Source organism: Panthera onca, chromosome B2 (assembly GCF_046562875.1).
Source record: "Panthera onca isolate mPanOnc1 chromosome B2, mPanOnc1 haplotype 2, whole genome shotgun sequence".
NCBI classification, from domain to species: Eukaryota; Metazoa; Chordata; class Mammalia; order Carnivora; family Felidae; genus Panthera; species Panthera onca.
Window position 1 is genome coordinate 55508332 of NC_138343.1, and position 13664 is coordinate 55521995.

Sequence of the window (13664 nt, forward strand, 5' to 3'; positions counted from 1 at the left end):
TATTACAAAGTAGATTGTGATCAAATATTCTCCAAATTTTTTAGGACAAGAAACATGAAACAAGAGTAATCTTCATATTTGGTATTTAAAAGTTATATAAAGGGACATTTTCTATCAGGAGTAAGAATTAAAGAAAAACTGCTCAAGAGGACATAATAAAACCTTAAGAATTCTTTCTAGCATGCCATTTTATACCTCTAATGCATCTATGGCTATCTTCCCTTTTATACTTACTGTTACTTATATGGACATTCTCTCTTTTTTCCTTACTCGGTCTTAGTGGGGATTAATCCCTTCTGCATTAGAAGTAAACCTGCTTTAATTTGGAATTGTTCACAAAAACAGTAATACAAAAACTAAGGATATGATTAGTGAACATTTACTGTGTGTCTACTATGTGCCAGGCATTATGCTAAGGGCTTTACATGTTCTAACTTATTTAATCCAGTAAGTAGCCCTATGAGTTAGGTGTTATTATAATCTCCATTTTGCAGATGAGGAAACAGAAACAAAGCAAGGTTACCTACTTGCCTGTGATCTCACTGTTAGGAAATAGTGGACCCAGGACTTGAAATCAGGCAGTCGGACTCACTGTCCTTGTTGTCAAAAACCATACCCTGCTGCTTACTCCTGTAATTATGTCCTTCTCTTTCTTTTTAGTGATCAGAAATTTAGGTAGGGGAATGGGGTGCACATAGTATCGATATATCCTTAAGATATCAGGACTGTGTTCATAGAGAGGAAACAGAAGGCTGCAGTGGTAAATGTAGGAATGTCCAATTCGTTTTTGTTACGCTATTTGCAAACTGTTAGCTTTTTGCTGAAATATTTGTTTTTATTAGTGGGTAGCACCAACAGTGAGCAGCAAAGACTTTCTTGTCTTCCTCTTTCTTCTTTCCAGATAAAGACAAACTGAGAAGTCTGGGAGGCTCTTTCTTGGAGGAGACATTATTGCAAGTCTGTGAAATTTTGGAGTAGAGAGAAGAACATTGACTCCTTTTCTATGCTTCCATTTCTTTCCTCTTTCACTTTTTGGCCAGTACAACGTAAGATCTGATGTGATGAAAGTTGGAAAGAATTCTTTGCTCTCATAGCTTCATTTATTCACATGTTATTTATTCAACAAATATTTCTGAGTATGTACTATGTGCCAGGCTCTGTGTTAGGCTTGGGTGTTAAGTGGTGAAGCAAGTCATGGTGAAGAAAACCTGTAGAGGGAAAGAGAAAAATGAAAACATAACACACACATGTATACACCAACACAAATGGGTTTTTTTTGGTGTATATTACTTACACATATACATGCTTATACTTACATCTATATTTTACACATTTATATAAATCTAACTTGTTTACTTTATGTGCTTATTCTACATATACTTTATGAACATATACATATATATGTACATATGTATATATACTTATGTATGTATCTCTATATATGTATATATAGCTAGATACAAATTATCCTAAGTGCTATGAAAGAAATGAACAGGTTCCTTGACAGAGAACCAGTTATGGATTGTGGGAACTACTAGAAGGGCCATGGTGAGTCCTTAGGGGGGAAGTAGCTTAGGGATATAAGGCTTTAAAGAAAAGTGGCAAAGGGGGTCTTTTCCCCCTGCTGCCCAGCCTAGTCCACAGACTCTCTGACCTGGAATAATGGAACAGCTCAGAGCTGTGTTCTGTGTGGTTGACCAAATGCCCATGGCTGTAACACACTGACATGTTCATTTGACAAGGAACTAAAAATACTAGCACAGATACTGGTGAAATCGAGAAGACATTTAGTTCATAAGCCTATGTTGTGAACATGCTGTGAGGACATATAAAAGAAAAGTACCTCTGACCACAAAGATCTGAGTCTAATTGGGTAGAATAAACAGATGCATGAGGAATGGCACCAGAGGCAATGGACCAAAATGTGCAAAGAGAGCCATTATAAATGGAAGAAACAGAGCATGGCTGAGCTCATCCTTTTCAAAGGAAATGAGTTAGAGGCATGGCATTTATTTTATTGATGGTGGAGGCAGTGGGAATATAGTTAGATGGACACTGAAAATTAGGGCTTAAATTTAGGAAGCCAAACACAGAGGATGCAACTTCTACTGAAGGAGACTGTAAACAAGGCAAAGATTTGAGAAGCTCCGTTCCAAACTTGTTATAGTACTTGTGTGCCTGTTTCCCTATTTATCAATGTTGCTTATCGGTAAAACATAGCACTTCCATATGTGGGGCACAAACACCAGGCAATTTGTGGAATAATCAGTGTCTCTTCTATGTTTGTTAGTAAAATATTCCTAGTACAAAAATGAAACAAACGTTTCATCCCATGATTCTAAAATTAATTTTTGTCCCGCATGAGAGGCCTTGGAACTTTCAGCAACAGTTCAACAAATCTATTTTTGAATAATCCCTGAGTGCCAAGGAAGTTATGGAGCAGCAGGACTACAAAGAGGAAACATAGTTCTTTCATTTTGGAGCTTAAAGGCTAACTCAAGACAGAGAGACACAGGCATATATATATCATACAGTGCAGTCTGGGGACCCGAACAAGGGACAACCAGCGTCACCCTGATGATGTGTAGGAAAGTTTAGAGAACACACCTAGAAAGATGGTTATTTGAGAACTGATAACACAAGAAAATAGGAGGAAGGAGGGTCCTTTCAGGATGGGGGAGAAGTGTGACGATGCAGTAGGATGAAGTGTAGGAAAAACATGAGAAGCCTTTATAAAATATTATTTTTAGAAACTCAGCATTAAGGTATGTTTCAATGTTCAAGTCCAAACTAATTTTAGCAAATGCACGGGATGTACAACCCTAGTTTGATACTTTTGGATTGAGATGATATTCATAGAACTAATTTAAACTCCTTAAAACCATTTTAAGATACAGAGTTGTTTTGTGACCCAAACTTCCTTTCATGGAAAGAAAGAAGAGGGGCAGAATTTTAGAATAACAACAGCTAATAGATCCTATTGCAATCTTGTCATTCTTTTTCAAATATTTATTTACTTTTTTATTATTGGGCGAGTGCAAGCAGGGGAGGGGCAGAGGGAGAGGGGGACAGAGGATCTGAAGCAGGCTGTGTGCTGACAGCAGCGACCCGATGCAGGGCTCAAACTCAAGAACCACGAGATCACGACCTGAGCCAAGGTCAGATGCTCAACTGACCGAGCCACACAGATACCCCTCCAATCTTGTTGTTCTTATATGTGTGAGTAATCTGCAGATTCTGGCATCCTTTTCGACTTTCTTTGAAAGGTATTAACATTTGTGAGAATCACAACCGATAGGTGAACTTGCAAGGTGTGGCCAGAAAAAGGGGTCAGACTAGGCTGACAAGTGTAATGGCTGAGAGTCTTGTGACACTGAGGTTAAAAGAAACAAGGAAACATACTTTTTCTCTGCCTCCATGTCAGGGATACAGCAACATAGAGCAGGCTCCAGGTAAGATTTATCATGTAACTAAGGGGAAGAGCTGCAAAGGGAACAGTGATTGCAAGAGTTCATGCTCAAGAAGGACCTCTGAGATCTTCATGATGAGTACAGAGGAACTGTACTTCCCACAGTGTTATTTGCCTAAGAATTCAGTTGACCAGGTTGCCTTTGTTAGATCTTGGGTCAGTCGGGGTCCAGTCAAGGAAAATGGGATCTCCCTGTGATATTCATTAAATGAAGGATTCAAATGCAGGGAACTGATTAAAACATGAAGCAGGTGATAAAAGAGACAGAAGAAGGGAGGGAGGGGAGGGAGGATGATGGGTATTGAGGAGGGCACCTTTTGGGATGAGCACTGGGTGTTGTATGGAAACCATTTTGACAATAAATTTCATATATTGAAAAAAAATAACAGATCATTACAGATGAATTAAAAAAAAAAAGAGACAAGCCAACCAGAGAAAAGTGAGGCAACAGGAATGAGCTGTAACCAACCCTAGCTTCAGGGACACAGGTTAAGAAGAGGCTGCTGTAAGGCAGGAGGCATGGGTTACCCAGGTAAGAACTGGAACCGTGGCAGGCTTCGTTGCTGGGAGGCGGGCATGGAAGAGACACAGCTGCTGCCTGAGAAGGTGCAGGAGACAAACGATGTCGAGAGAAGGGCCCTGACTGCTCCCTTCTTCCCCATCTCCTGTGTCCTCCCAGTGTCCCCATCCTCACGTCTCACTGGCAGAAGCCAGCTACAGTTCCCCTGAGACTGCCCTCTGGGAAGGGAAGCCTCAGGGGTCAGAATTTCCTGTCCCCTAGTGAGCCAGAGAGAGGGCTCTTTCAAAACCACTCAAGACGCCATCAAGAGAGTTAAGTTCTAGAAATCACGGGACTATCTTGCTGACAAAAGGAAGCATTCACTCCAAAGAATGGGTTCTTAGAAGTTTTGAGTATAAGAAAAAAAAATGTTTAAAACATGTTTCCTCTTTCTCTGCTTTTTGTGGATAGAAGGTCAGCATAACATCAGAACATCTGCATGCACACCCCCAAACTTAGTTCTAATTTGGCAAAAACACTCATCAGTAAAGAACGCTGATTTTTTTTCCTCTAAAAGAAATTGCATTTTAATGTCCTATTTTGTAAAACTTAGCCCACATTGAAGATTTTCTGTTTGTTGTGCTAGTACATTCTACAAATCAGAAAATCCCTGAATTATCAAACAAAGGCTTATTTGCCTAAATTACCATGCTGGCCTGACACTGAGATGTGGGGTTTGTTTTGAGTCTTTGCACATTTAGTGACCTGCGGTATTTTGATAAATGCCATTGCCTAGAACTATTCAGTAGGAGGTTTGGGCACCATCTGTGTTTGTTTCTGTAGGAGCAGTAACTGCCTAGAGAAAAATCTGATGCTCATTTCAAAGATGCAGTATAAACAAAATTCAAGATGATGGCTTTAACATAATTATTCCACCTTTCATTTACATAGTACTTTATGCATTTCAAAGTGATTTGATATGCTTTCATTTAACGGATCTTCACAGAACTTACGGAAGTTAGGTATGGGCTTCTAAAACATGTAAAAGCTCAACAACGAAAATAACACTGAAAATAGGCAGTCTTTTCAGAGAAGACTATAAAATACCATATAGTTTCATCTCCTGCTGATGGTAATAGAAAATACTTATTGAGCACCTACATTCCCTGTGCCAGGTACTTTAAAAATGCATCACATAGATTAACTCATTTAATCATCAGAACAATCCTATGACGTAGGTATTATTATATTCTTATTTTAAGGAGAGAGGGACTAAAAGAGATGGGGAGGTTAACTGACATAATAAGAGATATGAGCCTTAGCAGTGTAACAAAATACTGTCTTTCTTAAGCAGTGATTTTTTAAATATACACCTAGCAAGCAGTGTTCTTAATTACAGACATACATTTATATTGGGTTTCTTCTTTTAAATTGTGCAAGTAACTCAACAGTGTGCTGCTAAACTGGCTTTTCTTTCTGCCAAAGAAAAAACAAAGCCGTGATTTGTAGCATGCTATGGTTTGAATGTTTGTTCTGCCCCCACCCCCCAAATTCATGTATTAGAATCCTAACACCCATGTGATGGTGTTAGAAGGTGGGGCCCTCATGAAGGGGAATGATGATCTTATAAAAGAGATTTCACAGAGCTCCCTAGCCCTTCTGCCATGTGAGGATAGAAGAAGTCTGCAGTCTGGAAGAGGGCCCTCACACAACCATGCTGGCCCCCTAATCTCAGATGCCCAAGCTATGGAACTGAGAGAAATTAATTTCTGTTGTTTAAAAGCACCAAGTCTGTGGTGTTTTTTAAAAGAACAACCTGAATGGATTGAACTAAGACAAAGCCCTGGACAATTTCCATGGTATAGGTAATCCACCAGAGTCCACTTGAAGCTACCAAAGTGAAGTCACTGAAGAGATGCACATATTTGGATCATTGGCATATGGGTCCAGCATCCCAGGGGCTGACTAAAATTACTGTTGTACTCAAGACGACATGTATGCTATGGATGTGATGATCCACTCTTGAAATATTCTTAAAACACAAATTCATTTTATTTTCAGCTGTTTTATGCAACTCAATATGAATTAAACTGTTTTAGATATGTTCACATTCAATCACTGCTTATAATGAATTTTGTAATCATGTGTTATGCTGGAATGTTTTTCGCCGATGATAATCAGGCTTGTCTGGGATGAGGCAGTCATGTGGCAGCTGGAGAGGGGAGAGGAGAGGCCGAAAAAGTGCAGCTATTTATATGATGATCAGTAGATATATACCTTGAGCCGGGTACCAGTCATTTTTCAAACCACAGATCCTTAGGTTATTTTGCAGCCGGTATGGTTACTAAGAGTCCAGTTAGCAATCTGGAAGTTCTGGGTTTGGGTTAACCTAAGAATTCCATGTGTCTATTACAGAATATAGTCACCTCAAGAGTCCATCTAATGGTCCTTTAAGGAAGAGTGGCCATTTGTTAAAGCCCCTGTAGCCTAGAGCCATGTCTGAACCAGAAAGAATGGGGATGGACAATCAGGACTTCCCTTGAGTGGTACCAAGGCTGAGCTCACAGCCATCCTGTTCTGTGAGAGCTGCTTCTACCCAAGCTCCTCCTTCTGGATCCTACCTGTCCCTTCTCTAATACCAAAAATAAAGATCTGCCCTTATTGTCACAGCTGTCTCACGTTAAAAATGTTTTACAAATACATGTCCACAACTAAACACCATGTAATGCCTTCACTTTCCTTTTTATTCTCCAAGACATACATGAATAATAAATTAAAAGCTTTGTCATCATGTCACCATATTCTTTTCTCATCTGTGTTTTGTTTTCTGTTTATTCTTTCTTCTTTCTGTTATTTTCTCCCCTAGGAAACTGTTTCCAAAAGTATTATAAAATTCCACTGGGGGAATATAAATATCTTTTTATATATATATATATAAAACAATAACAACATTACTAACAAAATGCTAAGAAAACTTGGCATGGTTGGTGTTGGGAAGATGCGATGCGGCAACATAAAGTTTCTAAGTGATCTTTTTGGCAGTCACGCCTTTAAAACAGTTAACACCCCAAACCACATCAATGGCAAAGCAACCCTATTCTACAAAAAAGCTGGTCTGCAGAAAGCTTGGGAAAGCTTGTAAAGGCTCACTCCTTCCCACTGACAGGTTTGGCAATTTTGTCCTCCGTGGAGAGCCTGGTCTGAAAATAGGGGTTTACCAGTTGTTCTGGGTACAAACATACATGGACAATGCCTCCTGCTGCTAAGATGCTTACAACTCTTTTGCCTTTTCCACTTTTCTTCTTTCCCTTCCATCTTTTTAATTGCTAAAGAAAAGGCCTAAAAGCTTACTTTTATAAAGTAATGATTGTTGAAAGTCTTTGCCAGATCACTGGTTCTGGGTCGAGAAACAAAATACCAAACTAACCAAAACCTTCATAGATCAAATGCTTGATCCTTCAAGTGGAGAATATTGGAATTTTCCCCACAAACAAGGTGGAATGAATAAACTGAGTAAACCTAAATACTTCACTCATTCAATAGACAAATATATGTTATAGGCATATTTTAGATACCAACGTCTATGATAAAGATTTAAGAATTCATATTTGAATAAAATATAGATTTTGTCCTTGGCAGTTTGCAGTCTAAACTGCATTTACTAATTATGACAAAAATTCTTTATTTAAGGTAGCATAATCTATAATCTCTATACATATATATATATATATATATATATATATATATATATATATATCTTTCTCTTTCTCTCTCTCTCTCTCTCTCTCTCTCTCTCTATATATATATAATATCAATACATAATCCATAATAATATATAAGCTTTCAAGCAAGACTTTAAACCTGAATTTCATATCAGAAGATAATGGAACATTTCCAGGTGTTACAAATTGTATTATCTCTTCCAAAGTAATCCAATAGGAATCTCAAATGCAGGAAGAAAACTTTAAAGGCAAGATTTCATTTTGAGCTAAGAGTAAAAGAAAAAAAAGTTCCGGTTTACCTACCTTCTGTCCATATCTGACTTTTCATCCAAATCTCACCTCTTCTATGAAGCCATCTTTTAAAATCCCAGCCCAGATTAACCTCTTCTTTCTTAAGCTGCATAATTAACATATTAATATGTTCCACATATATTTTAATCAGTGGTTGTTATTCATAGTCACTTCAGAATCACCTGCAGAGTTTAAAAAATACACATTTCCAGGCTCCAACCTCAGAAACGTATTAAATCAATGCAAATATGGTCTGGGCATTTGTATTTTTAAAGCACACCACACATAATGTACTCCCAGTTAAGAAACACTGTTCAAATTACACTATATGATTTGGTATCTTATAATAGCATATAATCCATATAATCCATATTTATACATTTATATTCTTAAATCCCCAAGTGAATTTTAAGCATCTTCTGGGTATAGGCACAGACTTCTATTTACTTTATTCTCTGCAGCACACAGAACCTATTCTGCATGAGGAAGAATTTCTACTTCTTTTCTGAAAAAGGAATTTCCTTGCAACAACCTCTATATAATACGCTCATATCTGCTTTTCTATTCATGTTCTTTACACAGTGGTGGAACAAAATTGATTATAAGCAAATATTATTTATTCATCTTTATTTAATATTGGCCTTCAGAAAAGTGTCTGAATTAGGGCAAGCCCTAGAGAGTTTCATAAAAAGATACTATAATTCTAGCATAGTGGAGTTCAAACTTACATTTGTTCAAATCCAAATCCTCTTCTTATTTGGCCTATGGTGAGGAGAAAAACAAAAGAAACAAGTTTATAAAGTGCATGCCCTTAGTAAGCACTCAATGCATGATAGCTAATATAAATATGAGTTATTAAGAAAGTCTCTTCACCCTCCCCCCTCCAAATTTTCTTCAGCATACAGATTTCATGCCTTATAGCCTGATAACCAGTTACTACCAGAGACATCTAATCTAGTCATAGAATGTCAGAGTTGGGGAGGCCTGCCGAAATGAAATGATCCCCAATCTTCCTTTTAACCTCTGAACCAATTTAGGGCTCATAGCTAAAGCAATCCATACGCATTTGTGGGGTTGAAATGTTCTGCCTCACAGAGTCAGAAAACACAAGGAAAACCCTCAGTACAAAAACTAGTCACTGAATAAATAATTGTTATTATCATTAGTGTAGTAATAGTAATATCCTGAACTATAACCTAGTTCAGTGCTCTTTTCTTGCATCCTAAAATGCACATTCCTTATAAAAATATAGTTTTATAACATCTAGGAAGAATAATAAATTACAAGTCTTGATAATCTTTGTATTCAGTAAAACCAAGTTACTCATATCAACCAGCAAATAGGAAGACAGTGTACCATCGTCTGGCCTATGTTGTTAAAGAGTCAGACCTTTGTCTAGTTTCAGGTTTGCCCACTATGACAGGAGGCCATGCTATTCAGTCTCTCTGTCTCTGTTTAATCAGCTGTAAGATGGGAGCGATAAAATATCTCCCTCATTGGGTTGTTGTGAAGAATTCACTCTACATGAAAGCATTTCAGTATTGGACAAATGACAAGCTTCCAATAAAGGTTATTTTATTATTATTAACATTTTATTATTATTTATAAAGTTAACCATAATTAGTCATCCATACTGGGACACATTTGAGAATGAAAGGTGGTGCTATTAATAATTACACTGGAATAGGGGCGCCTGGGTGGCTCAGTCGGTTAAGCGTCTGACTTCAGCTCAGGTCACGATCTCACGGTTTGTGAGTTCGAGTCCCGGGTCGGGCCCTGTGCTGACAGCTCAGAGCCTGGAGCCTGCTTTGGATTCTGTGTCTCCCTCTCTCTCTGCCCCTCCCCCACTCGCACTCTGTCTCTGTCTCTCAAAAATCAGTAAACGTTAAAAAAAAAAAATAATTACACTGGAACAACAGGCATAAACCAGGGTGCATGGTCACCTTATCTATACTATATTTTCTAGCTGAAAACAAATTCCTAAGGGAGTGTGAGACTGTGCAGAAGAATTTACATGGAACTCTTTGAAAAGATTGTATGTTTGGGTCAGTTTCAAGATGGGCACAAAATAATGCTGCTGCCTTCTCCCAAACTCCTGTGAGACAAAAAAGGAGTCACTGATGTTTGCATTGTATTTATAACTTAGCTGAAGAATTTCCTAAAGTCTCTCTGGCTAGGTCAAGGAAAATGCACTTTAATGTTTTTTCTTTTTTAATTTAATTTATTTTTTTTTAAATTTTTAATGTTTATTTATTTTTGAGAGAGATCAAGAGACCGAGTGCGAGTGGGGGAGGGGCAGAGAGAGAGAGAGAAGGAGACACAGAATCCAAAGGAGGCTCCAGGCTCTGAGCTGTCAGCACAGAGCCCGACACAGGGCTCAAACCCACCAGCTGTGAGATCGTGACCTGAGCCGAAGTCTGATGTTTAACCGACTGAGCCACCAAGGTGCCCCTTTAAATTTTATTTTAATTACTTTCAAGAGAAACCTTCTGAAATCTCTTATGTAGTTTCCTGTCTCATTAAAAAATATATATATACACTGTAATTTATACTCTTGAAACAAATGGCTTTTTTTAAGTTTATTTATTTAAGTAACCTCTACAGCCAAAATGGAGCTTGAACTCAGGATCCTGAGATTAAGAGTTGCATGCTCTTCCAACTGAGCCAGCCAGGCACCTCGCAAATTATTTTTTTAATAATAATAATAAAATAAATACAATAAGACAAAAAGGTGGCATTGGGAAGGATGACTAAGGTAACTCTTCAGACACAGGCTCCATAAAGATGTGTCATGTATAGGGGATGACATTTCCTCTCCTCAGGAACTTTCTGTCCCCCATCTCCATATTAACAAAGATTGTGTGACTATTCATCACAAGCTCTCAACAAAATATATTTCCTGATTGATTTTTGTTTTAATTTTATTCTGGGACACAAATTCATAACCTCAAGCTCTGAAGGTATAAGGCACATGAAAATTGTGTACACAAGACAATCAGCATATCACTGCTATGCTGCTACAATGTAGGAAGCCCTAGGTAAAAAAACTAGTCACTGAATAAGTAATTGTTACTATCATTACTATGGTAATAGCAATATCCTGAATTACAACCTAGTTCAACTCAGTGCTCTTGCACCTTAAAATGTACACTCCTTGTAAAAATATAGTTTTATCATAGCTAGGAAGAATAACAGATTATAGCTCATTGAATTATAACATTCATTGAATGTCCCACTTAGCTTCTATCAGATGCAAAGAACTGCTTCATCCGTTTAAGCATTTCTTTTTGGGCACATAACAAAGTGTTCTGTACCTGTATCACAAACAGATGAGGGGGCTCACCTCCATCGTTTAAAACATTGAACTTCAGTGTCAGATTTATTCCTTCTTTTGTTTTCTCTATCATACATCTTCACCTATAGTCCCAGATGAGCAGAACAATTTAAAGCATTATGCAGTCGCACATATAGGCATCTCTAAGGCACTCCCATATGGTATATCAATTCAGTTCATGGCAAATTTAACAGCAGCAGCAGCAGTTGTCAGACATACTCAAAACAAAATAAATTACCCATCCAACCCGTTGTCCTTAAGTGCTTTTTATATTCTGTGTTTTAGAAAACCAGTTTAACTTTAAGCAGCATTGTAGCTATGATCAGTCTCTCCTGAGGAAGTTTTTTATGAGATTGAATGAAGATAATGACAACCATTAGTCATTGCCATTAGCATAAGGCATGAGGCACACTACAATATTTATAAGCAGCTAAGTCATGACAGTAAAAATATGACTTCCTATAACTTGGGCAGGCTTCTAACTATGGCTGACTGCCATTCTGTAAAGTGAAACTGGTCTAAGTCTGGTAGTAGTATATTTAATGGCGTGTTCGTCATAAGACCTAATTGTTTTCCACCACAGGGTATGGAACTTTATGTCCTCTATCAACCAAAAACAAACAGTCATACTGCTTAATGGCTGTTCAATTAATGTTTATGTGCTACTTTTACACCCTGAATTATTTGATGAATAAACTCTAAGAAGCTATTTGAGAACTAAGTTTAATGGAACCTCAACGACAATAAAAAATTCCTAGAATTCTAACAGTAGCTCAAATTATCAGCTAGGCAATATAGAACATATATTGATATTCAAAAATCTTCTACTTGCCTGGTGAAGTGACAGAAAAATCAAACTTTGGAAGGAAATGATCTATGTAGCCTGAGCCTTGCTGCCTTCAAATTGAAGATCAAAATAGGATTAAAATTAAAAATGACCAGGTCAGACTAGGTCAAAAGTGAGACGGTTTATTATTCTAAGAAAGGCTCAGCTTTTATATTTCAAGGACTTTCTTATAACTTTTTACCTGCTAATATTTCTACTTTCCTTACATAAAGACTTAGCAGAAAGCGCCGGTTGATTAAAAATGTGTTAAGTCAGCACCCTCTTTTGTTAGAAGTTTTGTGAAATTACTAAAAAGACACTTTCACTGAAAGATTGGCACTTTAGAATTTATGAGAAAAAGTGATTTCTGACTTTTGTAGTTATTTGGATATAGCAGTGTTATATCACTCGTTTTTCTTCTGATAAGAGTCCTGATTGGTCTCCAACTCTAGGGCAGTTAATTAATAGTACTCACTATTGTTCCAAATTGGTTGGGCACCATCAGACACAGGAAAAGGAAAGAAAGACAAAAACAACAAAAAACAAGAACCGAGGACATGAAAGATATTGCGAATTTCCTTTGCAAATTACAGATCCTTGAACACTACACACAGTATTTGCAAATGCTGATGTATATATTTTAATAGAACTGTGGCTGTCCTCTTCTTCCTGTCCTGTGGTTTAAACAAGGTTCATACACGAGGTTCATAACTACACGAGGTTCATAAACAAGGACACGAGGTTCATAAACAAGGACAAATGAGATAGCAAGTTCAAGAGATGTTAAATGTTCTTGACAACTCCCTACTAAAAACACAAGTGAAAAATGACAAACTTCTCACCTGGTTGATTGAGGATTAAATCTCACTGCTTTTGATTACAAGTCAATGAACCTTTCATTTTTAGTTCATTTTGTGTTTCTTAAATAGTGTTTCACTGAAACATATGTAATCGAATTGATTTGAATTTGATTAGTTTAGCACTACAGTCTCATTATTGTAATAAATACATCTGTGTGGTGTTACAGCACATTAAGACACATTTTGGCAGAGCGATTGACTTTTATTATGATTTTTAAATGTATCATTACCTGATATTAAAACTAAATTCATTACAACTTAACTGGATACACCTTTTCAAACTCTACATACTGTTAGAAACTAATTAATATTCAAATTCATTTCTAGTCTGTGCTGAAGCTATACTGAGCAAGTAACACGTGACATAAAAATCTAAATGTGTTGGGTGGGCTTGGTAGATTAACTGATAATAAATCCTCAATATAACTTCCAATGAAAAATTCATATAGTATGTTTCCCCAGTTATTTTATAGCTGATTTTCTTTTTTTTTTTTAATTTTTTTAAACGTTTTATTTATTTTTGAGACAGGGAGAGACAGAGCATGAACAGGGGAGGGTCAGAGAGAGGGAGACACAGAATCTGAAACAGGCTCCAGGCTCTGAGCTGTCAGCACAGAGCCCGACGCGGGGCTCGAACTCACGGACCGCGAGATCATGACCTGA

General features: G+C 37.3%; 1 long non-coding RNA gene across 1 annotated transcript; it reads right to left on the bottom strand.

Annotated features, from left to right (window-relative positions):
- Positions 1-1098: 1098 nt before the first annotated feature.
- Positions 1099-12368, bottom strand: LOC132667238 (uncharacterized). The gene is made up of 4 exons (XR_009605054.3): positions 11325-12368; positions 8710-8743; positions 7994-8163; positions 1099-1208 (listed from the first exon to the last, which is right to left on the bottom strand). It is a non-coding gene; the product is annotated as an uncharacterized LOC132667238 (long non-coding RNA).
- Positions 12369-13664: the final 1296 nt, after the last annotated feature.